This window comes from Notechis scutatus, chromosome 1 (genome assembly GCF_049901735.1).
Source record: "Notechis scutatus isolate UNSWTSFEM ecotype Mainland chromosome 1, rNotScu1.2, whole genome shotgun sequence".
Classification (NCBI taxonomy): domain Eukaryota; kingdom Metazoa; phylum Chordata; class Lepidosauria; order Squamata; family Elapidae; genus Notechis; species Notechis scutatus.
In genome coordinates this window covers 151885100-151900895 of record NC_142009.1, presented here as the reverse complement: position 1 = coordinate 151900895, position 15796 = coordinate 151885100, and the positions used below count along the sequence as shown (strand labels likewise).

General features: G+C 37.1%; 1 long non-coding RNA gene across 1 annotated transcript; it reads right to left on the bottom strand.

Moving 5' to 3' along the window:
- Positions 1–6739: 6739 nt before the first annotated feature.
- Positions 6740–13933, bottom strand: LOC148133044 (uncharacterized). Its single transcript, XR_015746250.1, has 3 exons — positions 13874–13933; positions 8284–8397; positions 6740–6804 (listed from the first exon to the last, which is right to left on the bottom strand). It is a non-coding gene; the product is annotated as an uncharacterized LOC148133044 (long non-coding RNA).
- Positions 13934–15796: the final 1863 nt, after the last annotated feature.

Below are 15796 nucleotides of genomic sequence, written 5' to 3'. Positions count from 1 at the left end.
TAATCTAATTAATTTAAGGGGAAGACAGAAAGGCATCATACTCTGATTAGTGATTTCAGGAGAAATTCTTTTTTTTTATTATAAGGAATGAGACAGAGGGATAATAAAGAATGGACAAAAGATACAAATATAATGACTCAAATTAAGATGGATTAAATAAGATAGAATTAAGAAGAGTGAAATGTGTGGAGAAGCTAATATAGAAGACGTAGAATGGTAAATAAAATAGGTAATGACATGTAAGATGAGCATGAATATAATTGAAGTCCATGTAGAGAGAGGTACCTGGGGCCAAGTTACTTTCCTAAAAGATTTTTTATATGTTTGTGTGTTGTGTGTTTATGTTTCTGGGAGAATTAATAAAACCTTGCAGAAATATAGAATGAGAATAATGGTAATCAAGTCAGAAAGAAATAGATGAAATAATAATAGTGAAATTGAATAAGAGCAAAGAGAAGTAAAGAGAAATTGGATAAGAGGTATCTGTATGCTCATATGGAAATGGTTTAAAATAGAATTATATTGTATAAAATAAGGTTTTATTTGACTTGTAAAATTTACAATGGAAAAAGGTTTAAGTATGTAATGGTTAATGATGATTTGTTTGTTTTTAAAATTAATAAAATTTGTTTAAAAACAAAACAAAACAACACAGGAGCAAACAATAGATACAAACTCAAGGTTAATCGCATCAAACTTGATTGCAGGAAATAAGATTTCAGCAACAGAGTGGTCAATGTCTGGAATATTCTACCTGACTTTGTGGTTTCTTCCCCAAACCCCCAAAACTTTAACCATAGACTGTTTACTATTGACCTCACCCCTTTCCTAAAGGGGCGTGCATAAGCACATCAACGTGCCTACCGTCCCTGTCCTATTGTTTCTTTTATTTTTTTATTTTTCTTATATGTATTCATGTATTAATAACTATGTTTTTACTTATACCTATTATCTTGTAAGCAATTGACAAAAATAAATAATAAAATAAAATAAAATAAAATAAAATAAAATAAAATAAAATAAAATAAAATAATAAAATAAAATAAAATAAAATAAAATAAATAAAATAAAATAAAATAAAATAAAATAAAATAAAATAAAATAAAATAAAATAAAATAAAATAATAATAAAATAAAATAAAATAAAATAAAATAAAATAAAATAATAAAATAAAATAAAATAAAATAAAATAATAAAATAAAATAATAAAATAAAATAAAACAAAATAATAATAAAATAAAATAAAATAAAATAATAAAATAAAATAAAATAAAATAAAATAAAATAAAATAAAATAAAATAAAATAAATAAAATAAAATAAAATAAAATAAAATAAAATAAAATAAAATAAAATAAAATAAATTTCAAGTGGCATATACAGTGGGACAGCAGCAATATCCTGATGTCCATTAAATAGCTCCCTCTATCTGAGGACTGGACAGAATGCACCACGGAGCTTGCCTAGAATCAATCCTGTGTTGCTTACAGCAGAGGTAGTTATGGCATCATCTATATGCGAATAATGTTCAACTCTTCGTTCAATCAGCTTCAGTTTGTACAGAAGGGAGCAGAATGTGAGCCACTTTCTCCTTTGACTCAAGCAATGCATCATGAGCTGCTCTACTTTTTCTTTTTCTTTTCTAATGGGAACCCAGACCTTTGTTGTCATCCCTTCCCAATCAAATGTCCCAGCATAAAGCAAAGAGTTACATGATAAAAACATGAAAGCTATATTGAGAGGGGGGTCAAAATGCTCCAAGATCAAGACTTCTATTCCATTTATGCTCTGAGAATTAACAAATATGTTTTATCTAGTGATGCATCTATCTGAGAGCTCCACTGACATCTTGAGTGTGCCCACCAGTTTTCCCTTTGGGCCATCCATCAAATGAGACACATTTTTCAGGGTCATTTCACACTTTTGTAGCCTTCATTGACAATCTCACTGACATTTAATATTTTCAAGATCAACAACTACAAAGCAAAGTTCAAAACTAATTATATGGTTTGCTCACCATTTTCAGAGGATTCTTTAAAAATTAAGAAACACAGAAATGACTGGGCAAGCTATGTTTTTCCTCACATTTTCCCTTTGCAAATCCACACATTGACTATATCAGTTGGAAACTGTTCAAAGGGAGGGTAGCCGAGATTGCCCTTTGTTCAATTTGATTTCATAACTGCAAGCTGAATGTTTCTATTATTCCTCCCTGAAGATTTTATTTACACAATATTACATTCTCAAATCAAGTTTAATTTACAAAATATGAACAACAGGAAAATGTTTTGCTCTTGGTTGCCAGCTTTAAGGGGGACTTTCCTTTCATGCTTTAATCATATCAAGACCTTGATTGAAAAGAATTGATTAAAGACTTCAGCAATTCAGCACAACTCATTAGTCAGTGCATTTTGCTACTTCCTTTATTTTTTAGTCATTCATCTCCCCAAGACTACCACTAAGTTTTCAGTAGCATTAGAAAAAAGCTATATTTTCTGATTTCTTAAATGATCTGCTTAACTCTTTGGTGTGTTTATCATTAAAACCCACAGGAGGGTCATTACTGTTGAGGTAATCCCCGTTAGGAGAATGAGCGCATACAGGGAGACGTATAGAGAGTAGTGTTGGAATAATACACACAGAGCACACAGATACACTGTACAGTAAATGTAGGTTTTTTACTTCCAGAAACGTTAAGCAAAGTCCAAAATAAGCAACCCAAAGTCATTCACAAGTTAAATCAGTCAGTTTTCAATCCAGGGATAATCCAAATACCAAAGTCCAGTGTCAAAAAACAGTTCAGTAACAGACTTACATTAAATCCAGAAAATATCAGTCAATTAGGAAAAATGGAGCAACGGCAACACTTTCCAACAGAAGGAAACAGAGATACACTCTCTTCTGAGACTCAGACTAAGACAAACCAGGTTTCTGGCTCCATCTTATGGCCGTTTGAGTAACCACACCCAATTGCAGTTTTTAGCATGCTCTTAAAGAGACAGTTTTAAAATGTCTATCCTGGTTTATATATTTCTAACCCAAATACATGTTAGGTGACTCATATTCCTAACAATTACTATTAAAAAAACCCACAGTTGTATTTTGCAGTAGGTATAGATGAACTAAATGCTAATCAATTAGTGTAGGACAGGGAGAAAATGAGAGGATGAAAAATATTGCAGATTCGTAAGAAAACAGCATCTCTGTCAGGTCAGGTGAAGTCTCTTGCTTCCAACTGAGACCAATCAGACATTTCAAAACCCCTGTAAGAATACAAGAAAGATAAGTTTCCACAGCAGTTATAGAGAATGTATGCCATGGTTCTGAACAATGAACCCAATTGAATCAGGACTTGGAAGCTCCATTCAGGCTTTTATTGAGTACATCGTATCGGTACTTAGAAAGGCTAGCTCTGGGTAATTGCCATGCTTCAGAGTAATAAAAATAATAGAAACTTCCCACCCACCCCCTCAGGTGTCTTGGGTCACATTAACCAATCAGTCCAGCAGTAACTCCCCCTCAGTATTAGCAGATGTTCGTTGAGCCAAGATAGTGCAGTGGTTAGAGTGCAGTCTGCAGGTTACTTCTGCTGTCTGCCGGCTGCCTGCAATTTGGCAGTTCAAATCTCATGTTCACGGTTGACTCAGCCTTCCATCCTTCTGAGGTCAGTATAATGAAGACCCAGATTGTTGGGGGCAATATGCTCACTCTGTAAACCGCTTAGAGAAGGCTATAAAGCACTGTGAAGCAGTATATTAGTCTATGTGCTATTGCTATTGCCATGAACTTGGTTCACACACTGCGTCTGGTTGATGTTTTGTCTAGTGGACTCAGGCACCGCATTCCAGACCTTTCTAACTCCCCCCTCCCCCCAAGAGTGGCAACTAAGAAACAAAAGGGAAGGAAATGTGGCTTTGGCCAAAGTTGTTTCGAAGTTGACAAGGTACTCAAGGGGAGGCAGAACAACACAAACAGAATTACTGCTTTTGTAACCCAACCCAACCCCTGACTCTATTGCATGCACATTGTAACATCACGCACATGTATAAAAGGGCATAGTTTATGGCTGTTTTCATTATTTTGTCCAACAGGTTTTTGGAGATAGTTCCGTTCTTCTTTATTGTCTGCTTCAGTAACTGAAATCCAGAGATTCCCTTTGGCTGGACTCGTGCAGACTCATGCAGATAAAATCTCTTGAACTTTAGTCCCCCAAATCACACAGAATCTGATAAAGGAGAATTTATTTTTGAGAATTCCTTTCAAGGAGAAAATATGATTAATGAAATTCTCACGGATGAGGTGTAATGTCCCTACGCTTGGTTAGTGAGTTGGGTGGTCATGAGCCATGGCTGGATCTCCTGCCCTTCTTTGTTCAAGCATCTCTCAGTGGTGTATATTCACTCTAGCTTTCATGGGACTGAAAACTATGTGGACTCCTTCCAAATGATAAAAAAAAATGGGGGGAAAAGAAACAGCCCTAGCAGCAGCATCGGTCCCTAAGCTTTCTCCTCTTATAAAGTAAGCTCAAGGTCACTGGTAAGACAGTAAGATACAGAAACAGATATTTCTTTTTCAGAGAAAGAAGACTTCTCAGAATGTTCAAGACACATTTCAGGAGAACATTGCCTCGTGTAGCTGCTGAGAACAGTAGCTGTTAATAGACCCTCTTATATAGGGGTGGGTTTCTACCAGTTCTGTCCACCTCTGTAGAACCGGTAGCTCTGAAGAGCAGCAGACATAGAACCGGTTCTATGCTGATGTTTTTGCCCACCCGCCCACCCGGGCTCTTACCTGACCTTTATTTCCTGATTTTTCAACTGCCGAACGAGGCCCAACTGCAGTTAAAAAAACAAGAAAAGAGGGCTGTTTCAAAAGCTGCTTCTCGGCAGCGTGCTGATGACGTGCTAATGATGATTTACAGGCGCGCAGCTCCCAGCGTGCAGGGAAGCTCGTAAATCCCGAACCGGTAGTTAACCCTGTCGTATCCCACCCTTGCTCTTGTACATTTGTCCAATACCATTTTGAAGCCATTTAACTTGGATTCCATTCCGAACTGCTTTTGCATGATCACGTAGGATGATGCAATGATTTTGGCTTATCATCTTGGATTATAAAAATCAGAAACAGCACAAAATCATCTCCAGATAGTATAGAAATAATCTCCGGCAGTTGCGATGAACACCTGAAAAGAAAATTTGATATGATCCTACCCTCACTTTACTGCCAAGGGCCCCTCTAAGATTGGTAAAATGCCAAGGAAATTCAAAAGCACATAATGGCTGGACCAGCTCCTCCTGGAAAAAGAAAACCATCAGCTACTCCAATTCCAAGCATTTCTGGGGCTTTCGAATTCAAAACTGGAATCAAAACAAAGACTAAGCTTGGGAAAAGATCAATAGTCAGGAATTGAAACAAGAAGGTCACCTGCTCCCTGTAACGAGCAACTTTCTGGCCACAGTATTTTGGCTGAGCTGCACTTGCTGAACACTTATCAAATATACACATTGGAATAATCCAGAAGTAAATTAAAACAGTCAAATGCCTTGCATGCTTCAAGCAAAGGATACATTTAGCACGCCAGCCAAAATTGTGTTATCAGTTTTCATTCCAGTAATAGCTTGAACGTATTACCTCTACTACTGAACTTCTTCCTTTTGGCACAGCAGGCTAAGGATCATTATCCTTATATTTATATATATTTTAACACATCAAATGTCAGTTTCCCAAATAAACTTGAGTTTGCAAAACTGTATTTGCATTCATTTCCATCCGATTATTTTATACTTAACATATAAAAAGCAACATGCGCCCCCACTTGCTTTAAAAAAAAAAGGAGGAGATAGAATTTTGCAAACTAAGATTTTTCTGTCTCTTGCACTGGAAGCAAAAATCTGAATGGGCTGCATAGGCTGTTAAAATCATAATAATAATCATAATAATCATATTAATCATAATAAACATCACAACAAATTCGCTCAGATGGTCCACTGGAACTTGTGTCACAACTACCATCTGCCTCTAGCAAAGAATTTGTGGGATCATAAGTCTGAAAAAGTGGTTGAAAATGAGCATGCAAAACTACTGTGGGGCTTCTGAATACAGACTGATAAAGTTTTGGAACACAACACCCTGGATATCATGATTGTGGAGAAGAAAAAAGTGTGGATTGTCAACATTGCCATACCTGGTGACAGCAGAATCAACAAGAAACAACTTGAAAAATTCATCAGATATCAGGACTTGAGAATCGAACTGCAGAGACTCTGGCATAAACCAGTGCCGGTGGTTCCAGTAGTACTCGGCACACTGGGTGCTGTGCCTAAAGACCTAGGCAAGCACTTAAAAACAATTGGTGCTGACAAGATTGCCCAATTTCTTCTTTAAAACCTCCAGTTTTTAAGGTTGGAGCACTCTCAACTTCTGGAGGCAAGTCGATCTACTGATTAATTGTTCTAATAATTAATTAATTGTCAGGAAATTTCTTCTTAGTTCTAGGTTGCTTCTCTCCTTGATTAGTTTCCATCCATTGCTTCTTGTCCTGCCCTCAGGTGCTTTGGAGAATAAGCTGACCCCTCGTTAAATGGTAAAGAATACCCTGTCTTCTACACTCATCTTTAGGCTTTCAGAGATATTTCTCTGGTCATGTTCTCAATCAAGCCATAAAGAAACATACCCAGCATTATAACTGTTACTCTTATTATTGATTGCATTTGCCACTTTTCATTTTAAAAAATCCTACCTTTTCATAGCAGAAAGTAAACATGGAAAACGTTTCCCAATGGTGCAACAGCAGGCAATGGCATGCTATTAGAAAAGAGAGAGTTGCACACATTTAAGTAGCAGAGAGTTGGGGTTTTGTAAAATCAATACCAGTTTAGCAAAGAAGACTTTTGATTAAGAAACACTGCTTCGGGTACAGCTAGCTCTTCAGGGACCCACCAAAGCACCCATCACGGACTTAATGAGCCATTTGTAATTTCACATATCGCAAGGGGTGCTACATGCAGCCCATTACATAAACAACCCCATTTCAAGACATGCTGTCTTTTTAATTGAGATACGGTAACCTTACATTGTACCACAGTTTTAAAAACATTAAGGAGAACATCTGGCTGGAGGAGAGGTTTCAATCTCCACATCCCACACATTGATGCACTATTGTTCACAAGAGAACGGTGGAAGAACTTCAAAGCTCAAACTGTACTGATCAGCAGTTTTAATCACAGTTTCTCAGCAATGAACATCCCAATGATAAGTCAAAGTGCCTGAGAAGAAAGTCCTTTAAACCTTATTGATGAAAGCAGGCACTGTTCACCACTTTCCAGATGAATCTCCTTGGCCATTGACCAGATACACCCGAAGTTCATCACTGATGCTCCTGACAGCCTTGCTATGGACACTAGAGTGCTGACTGCCAATGCTGAAAGCATCTGATGCATGTGGAAACCTCTCCTGGAAAAATTCCCAGAATGTACATCTGTTCCCTAAGCTCATTCCAGAGAGAAGAGTGCAAAATATATATATATATATATATATATATATGAAGAATGCATGGGAGAAAAAGTATCTGTGTTGGAGCGTTCAAGCTGGCAATTTTGCCTGTGACAAGTTATTAAAATTCAGTCTTTGATTCATCCTTCCTATTAATACAGAAATCATTCAGCATTGGTAACAATATAATAAACTATGTTCAAATGCCTTACTCTTGGCTCTAATTTTCCCATTCTCTCATTGGCTTTGATTTCACCCAAATTTAGCTATTTTAACCCACTTTAAACCATCTATGAACCCACCAGTGGTGGGATTCAAAATTTTTACTACTGGTTCTGTGCGTGTGGCTTGGTGGGTGTGGCAGAGGAAGGATACTGTAAAATCTCCAGTCAGAGGTGGGATTTGCCGGTTCTCTGAACTACTCAAAATTTCAGCTACCGGTTCTCCAGAACTGGTCAGAACCTGCTGAATACCACTTCCGGGACGCACTGAAATGAACATACAACACCTAACTCGAACCCTCTAATAAATTTGTATTACAAGTTATAATGATAATAATAAAAACTAATTCAAAATAAAAAAAATAGAAGGAGCAGAAAATACAAAGAAAATAGAAACAGTAGGGGGAAAAAAAGAATATAGTTTTTAAAAGTATAACAAAATTACTTCCCCACAGGTATAAACAATTTTAATAACTTATTGACTTCTCTTCAAATACATTTAAAAAGTTATATGTAAAGTGGTGTGCACATGCAGGCACAAACACACACGCAGATAGACAAATGCACATACAGATTTTAGGCTGGTGTAGTAAGACTTGCAGTAACCCCAATGGCGTTTTCTACGTAATCGACTGAAGGCCTCGAACAGAAGCAGCTCCTCTATTTGCAAGATGTTTAGAATATGCTGAAATGCAAATCAGATGCAAACAACATAAAAGGAAAGAAAGTGAAAAGCTGGAGGAAAATAGAAGCCTGAACTTACCATTTTTTTGACCTCTGAGGGTGAACTTTTAAAGCCCTCTCCTTTTTCTTGATATTGCAGCATGAGAAGCTGCTTATAGAAAGTCAGACTCTTGAGCTGTGAAGCTCATACATATTGTCATGGCTCTCTGAGCATTCATAAAATCCCACTGATGTTTCTCAGGCCTAGCTGGAGATCACTGGACTGAACACATGCAAAGCAAGCAACTCAGTCAGCATTCTGTCCTCAGCTTCGAGTCGGTTATTAATTGGATGTACTGAGCAAGTTTATTGCAGGACTTGCAAAATGAGAAGAAATAACTGGAAATGGTAGTGGTATTCCTGAGTGGATCACCAAGATTTCTGAGAAATATTTCTGGTATTGTACAAAGCTTACCATCTTATATAGCTATCTTGCTGAAGCCAATGTAAAACGTTCTCGCGCAAGGAAAGATAATCAAAAAGAGACATCTTCACTACACTTAGATATTGATATAAAACTATTAGAGGAAGATGTTATTTAGAAGTTAAGGTGCTGCCTAGTTCTTGACAAGCTGCTGTGTGAGGCCAGGCTTTCTGGAAATCTTTATACCATGAATGATTCATCAATACATCTTTGTCAATTCTATCTTAATTTAAGCTGTCAAGACATGAAAAAGAAATAGGGGAAACAGTGGATCAAACCAACTCAAGAAGAAGAAGGATTTTGAGTAGCAAAGTCTATCTTGGGGATGTGGGCTTCCTTGTGAGTCTGGTAATTACCTGGGGGGTCCCTACATAACACAATAATGCATTTCAAATGTATACTGCGTGTAATAGTTTGTCGTTTGAGTCATTTCAAGTAATATTTGCGCCAGATGTTTTGATGTAAAACTCGATTGTGGCAAACCAATGTGGAATACACTGTCTGCCAAGAACTCCAATGGAGTTTTAATACTGCAATAAAATTGTGTATTTTTTTTTCCTCAGGAAGGATAGATGTGTTAGATATTTGTATTATGATACAAATATCAAGCTGCAATCCTATGGGGGCAGCCATCGGGTATGAGCTCCAGTGAACACAGTGGGATAAGATTTACTTCTCTGTAAACATTCTTAGCCTTATAGTGTAATCCTGTGCATGCTTAATTGGGAATATGCTCCATTAAACTATGAAGGAGAGCTGATGCCCTTGGAGACAGACATTTTGCTGCTTAAGGCAGAAGAGCAAATTGCAATTCCTCCCCATACCCCCACCCCCTACCATTAGAGTACAGTCTGATCATATTAATGTGGTGCTTGAGTCAGAAAAAACGGACTCAAAACTCCCTTTTGAAAGTCAAAATGCAGTAAACACTAGTAATATACCAGACAATTTATTATCCTTTTAGGCCATCTACAAGCATTAGCAGGAAGGATGGCAAAGTCCTAAAAGAGTTATGGGGGTGGCATTTATTTATTTTTTATCCTCTGCCTGATGACGGAATTAGTTCTCTAACTTTAGGGTTGGAAAGGTAGGTGGCAAACTTCTAGCTCCCCCAAGTTGTCTTTCCCATCACAGTCTGTAATGGGCCCAAGGAACTGGCTGCATGAGTAAAAACAATTTAAGTGTCATTCCTTTGTGCTATAAGAAATGGTAGCAGGAGGTTGGAGTGAGTTTCACATCTGGAAGAGTGTCGATCCCATTGCTTCGCCTATCTAGAGGTGTCCTAAGGATATTTTGCTATTTGATACTGGTGGTGTAAGAAAAGTGGCACTTTGTTTGCCTGGGAAAGTGGTCCAGACAAGAAGCACAAAGAGTAGCCTCAACTTATCTTTACTATAAGGTTACATTAACAGAATCTTGCAAGAATGTCTCCCCTTCTTATTTTTTTTTTGCCTCCAGAAAACCAGGAAAGTCCCTTCTGAAATATTTCCTATGCTTCCTCTCCTTTTTTTTTTTACATGCCCAGCTCACCCTCTTATCTCCAGAGTTAATTTCTTCATGCTATTACATATCTACAAAACAGGAGGAGACCAGTGGTGGGATTCAAATGGTCTTACTACCGGTTCTGTGGGCATAGTTTGGTGGGCATGGTGTGGTTTGGTGGGTGTGGCAGGGGAATGATACTCTAAAATCCCATTCCCTCCCCACTCCAGGGGGAAGGTGACTGCAAAATCACATTCCCTCCCCACCCCAGTAACCTGCTTTCCAGCTCCGTTCTCCTGTGCAGGGCAACAAAAGAAGATCCAGCCAATCAGCTGGAACTTGGGAGGCAGAGAAGAGATGGGGGCGGGGCCAGTCAGAGGTGGTATTTGCCGGTTCTCTGAACTACTCAAAATTTCCGCTAGCGGTTCTCCAGAACTGGTCAGAACCTGCTGAATCCCATCTCTGGAGGAGACTAATGGAAGCATAACTGTGATCTAATCATGTTTTTTCAAGAAAGCAATTACCCCTTTCCTCTCTGTGAACTCAGTTACCGTCTTGCTGGGTCCTAGTTCCAAGTTGGATGCAAGTTTTGAGCTGGCTTCTCAGTCAGTTACCTGAGAGCTTATTGAAGCTCCAGATAGAGAAGAGTCATTTAGTGATGGATCAAAGTATTAGAATAGGAAGTAATTCTTGCTTGAACTGATCCCTTTCATTTAGCTTGGCTGGTCAGCTTTACTACTCTCGGCTACAGCAAAAGAGACAGCTACTTGGATGAATTAGGTATTAGAATAATTAAACCTGCTTCTGGAACATACAGAGAGTCCTTGACTTTTTTTTTTGTGACTGTTCAAAGTTGTGACTATGCCAGAAAAAATCACTTGCAACTGGTCCTCACACTTACAACTGTCGCAGCATTCTCACAGTCGTGTGATCATGATTTGGGTGCTTCATAATCATTGAAGACATGGATGTCAAACTCGTGGTGTCACATTGCCGTCATGTGACATTTCGTGATTTTTTTCCCCTTCATGGAACTGGGGTGGGCGTGGCCTGCATGTGGTGCGTCCAGCCCGCAGGTTGCCAGGTTGCCACCCCTGATTTAACTGCAGTACCCCAAGGTCACATGATTAGCATTTGCTACCTTCCCAGCCAACTTCCAACAAGCAAAAATCAATTGGAAAGCTGATAGGGAAAGTCTCACGTTGCAGTCATATGACATCTCACTTAATGACCCTGGTGATTTTTTTAACAAGGGCAGAACAAAGATTGTTAAAAATCAGGTGTGGTCAAGGGATTAATACTTAACAAACACATCACTTAATGATGAATTTTCCAAGCCATAAGTCAAGGGCTACTTTCAAAGGCAACAATCTTAAGCAAATTTCGGAGATAGCTCCATAGAATGGAGACTTTTTTCTGCAGTCTCATGCATGGGATTGTGTTGTAAGTCTACTTTATTTTTTTACTGAGTCCTTATGAGGATATATGCTTTTAGGATAAGTTTCTTTTAAATAGTGCATTTTAGAAGGATACAGTGGATTTTCTGGAAAGAGAAAGAGAGAGAGAGAGAGAGAGGGAGGGAGGGAGGGAGAGAGGGAGGGAGGGAGGGAGAGAGAAAAATCCACAACGTGGCAATGTTTGATTAAAATCAGTTTGAGGCCTGGAGAAACAGTTCTGAATTCCTGCTCCACCTTAGAAAGATCTGGCCAAAGTTAGCTAGGCAAGGGTGATAAATTAGCAGCATCTGCCACCTCCGAATGCATGGTTTTGGATGCCAAGTCAGAATCTGTTTGAAGTGCAAAGATTTCTTACATTTATTCAGCACATTTGTTCTGAACTCCATTTTTAAAGATGCCAGCCAAAACAAGAGACAGAAACAAAATAAAACCAATGACTTCTCAGTTAAATTTTATCCTAAACACCTCAGATATAATTTCCAATTATATATATAAACAAAAGCTATTCATATTCTCTGTTTCTCTCCCATATACACATACTTGCCCACAGAAAAAGATGCATAAGCAAGACATTACATTTATTGGTACTATTTGTTGATCTGTGAAGTTAAGAAATAATTAAGAAAACATACTAATAATCAAGCAGATGCTCTCGTCTTAAAATTCAAATCCTTGGGCTGAACTTCTCTTCTGCTATTAGCAAAATATGTGGAAGGAACCCTATAGGCTTGACATACTAGTATTGCTTTTGAAAATGAGCTGTGTTGATTTTGCCTTCTCTCCATCTGTAATGGATGGAAAATTCTATTGTGTATTCCAATATCAGCATATTTCATTTTTCTCTGTTCCTACTTCACCTTCCTATATTAAGGAGTACTGAAGAATGAGAAAGAATAAAACCTGGAGCTACTATTTTCAACCTGCAATAGGAATTCTTGCTCTGGGTATTTGCAACATTACCACTGAGGCATTCAAGCCATGAAATATTGATGTCTCAATTCTAGCATTCTGAAAGTTCTTATAGAAGCAACTAAAAAGGAAGAGAATATGACTATTGCTGCCATTTGGGTAGGTGAACAGTTAGGTCTTCTTTCATTGAGTTCTTGTATATCATGGAGTTCTTATGGAATCCTGGGAAAGCCTGTTTGTTTGATTGTTTATTAAGATAGTATAATTGTTAGACATAAAATATATCTTGGAAGAGATAGATGGACTAATTCTGACTGCACAAGACCATGCCTTAAGAATAAATCCATACAAAGGCACAATTGAGAAGATAGCAACAGGCAGCAAGTGCTGCCTCTGCAAAGAAATTGAAGAAACAGTGTATCATGTAGTTACTGCTGCAAGAAGATTGCATGGATTAACTACAAACAACAGCCCGACAAAGTAGCAACAATGATGCATTGGAATGTGTGCAATAAATACCATTTGCCTGCCTGCAAGAACTGGTGGGATCACAAAACAAAGGAATAGAATATGAAGAAACTAAAGTGCTCCGGGACTTTAGAATTTAAATAGACAAATTCCTGTCACCTGCCCCAGTCTTAACAATTGTCTATAGGAAAGATAAAAATGTCTGGATGGTGGATGCGGGAGTACCTGAAGACAGCAAAATAGAAGAAGAAAAAAAACCTGAAGAAAAATCACAAAATATAAGCACCTGCAAATAGAAGTAGAATGACTGTGGCAAAAGAAAGCAAAGATACTACCAATAATACTAGGTGCCTTAGTATTAGCAACCCCAAAACATCCAGAGCATTACTTGAACACAATCAGCATTGAGAAAACCCCATAAGTCATTTGCAAAAGGAAGCTTTACTTGGTACACCTTATCTTCTGTGACAATAAGTTTAACACCATTCAATGGGTGGATAAAAGTGCCAGATCCAGCCTAAACATCTGACTGTGTGAACAACAATTAATAATATCATGTTTACTTATTTTAGTAATAATCACAAATAGTGATGACATGAATAATTTGCATTTTCTGAGAAGATAATAGAAGCAAGAACAATTCACTTATTGAAATAGTCCAAATATTTAGCTTCTTTGTCAATTTTGAAAATACTTACAACTGCTGGGACTGTGTTTTTAAAGCATCTGTTTAAAGTTGTTCATAAGTCTCTACTAACAGATTAATATGATCCAGAGGTATTTTGTTATGGAGAGGTCATTACCAGGATAAAGGAAATGTGTTTTGCAATTGGCCAAGATAAGCTCAAAAACAGATGAGGCTTCAAAAATAGAGTGTATAGAAAGTTTGTGTTGGCTTCCCAGAATGTAAAACTTGTGGGAAATAAACCTGAGAGTTGATGGAACTGAACTAAAAATACAAAAAAGGTTTGTGCATGTGTGAGAGAGTGTGTGAATGATATTCTATTTTATGAGCAGAGCAATGCAGTACAATAAAAAGATACCGTTTTTTTAAATCTGTATATTTTTAGAGCAACAATATGAAAGCCGTTGGCCATTACTTACATCCCACACCAAAAGTAGGGTAATTGTGCATGATTTCATCAAGATATTATTCTACAAATGTAAGATGCAAATTCTTCTATAGATATACCAGTTCATCTAATGGCTATATATATTTTTGCAGCTCGGATCTTATAGCCAGATGTGCTTTAGTGTTAAATGGTATTTTTCTTTATGCAGTCTTAAGTAGTCCCTTGCAGAACCGGGAAGGCAAAAGACACATCTCTCAGAAAATAAATAAATATATAAAACCACAGGTTTGCACATTTAGAAAGCAGTATCTATAGGCTGTAGTCAGATATTTAACAATCTAACACAATTATGCAACACTTAACGAATTATTTTAGTGGCTTATTTATGAAGACAGATCTGTGTTACCACACTCTTGTAGGTTGTGGGGAGAGGGAGAGAGAGATCTGATATGACCTCAGGCCTAACACCTAATTCTGAAAGATTTGAATTAAAAACTCCTTGGTCTATTGTCTCAACAAATTCTTTTTGATTTGTTTTTAGGTGACATGTTAGACTGTAGTTTAATAACTAATACATTTAGCTATTTATTTACAATATTTGTACACCATCATATTTCACAACTAACATTCCTTTTAAAAGTGTTTAACATGTATACTTTATTTTGCAGTGTTCACTAATGTGTGGTTTATTTGGAATCCTAAGATTTCATGATGCCATCCACAAGATGCCATCACTCAACCTGGCCATCGGAAGTGATTACCATCCTGTCTGCAATCTTTCTTTCTTTCTTTCTTTTTCTTTCTTTCTTTCTTTCTTTCTTTCTTTCTTTCTTTCTTTCTTTCTTTCTTTCTTTCTTTCTTTCTTTCTTTCTTTCTTTCTTTCTTTCTTTCTTTCTTAGGGGTGGTTGTAGAGAAAGTAACGAGACAGCAAGATCAGAGGGCTCTGGATTAAATGGATGATTCAGATCTCTTCCAACTAGATCTAGATCCAGGTCTAGGCATGAGATGAGAAGCACTCTGGTGGATGAACTACAGTGGGATCTGGATCAGAGGTGGTATTCAGCCGGTTCTGACCAGTTCTGGGGAACCGGTAGTGGAAATTTTGAGTAGTTCGGAGAACTGGCAAATACCACCTCTGACTGCCCCCCCCCCAATCTGCTGATCGTCTGGGTCTTCTTCTTTTATTAAACAAATTTTATTAGTTTTTAAAGACAAACAAAACATAAAACATAAGAACATAAAACCTCTTTTCTGAAAGCTACTTGTAAATTTTAACAAGGCAAATAGAACATTGTTTTATGTAGCATTAACACATTTCCATATAAACACATACATATCTTTTTCAAATTTCTCGTTATTTCTCCCTTTACTTTTATTCAATTATATTTCTTTTCTATATTTGTCTATTTTATATGTTTTTATTCATTATACTTATATTTTCATCTGACTTGTTTACAATTATTCTCTTCTAACATTCCTCCAAGGTTTTATTAATTCTCAATCAAACATAAACACACAAAAACACAAAACATAGAAACATAAAACTTC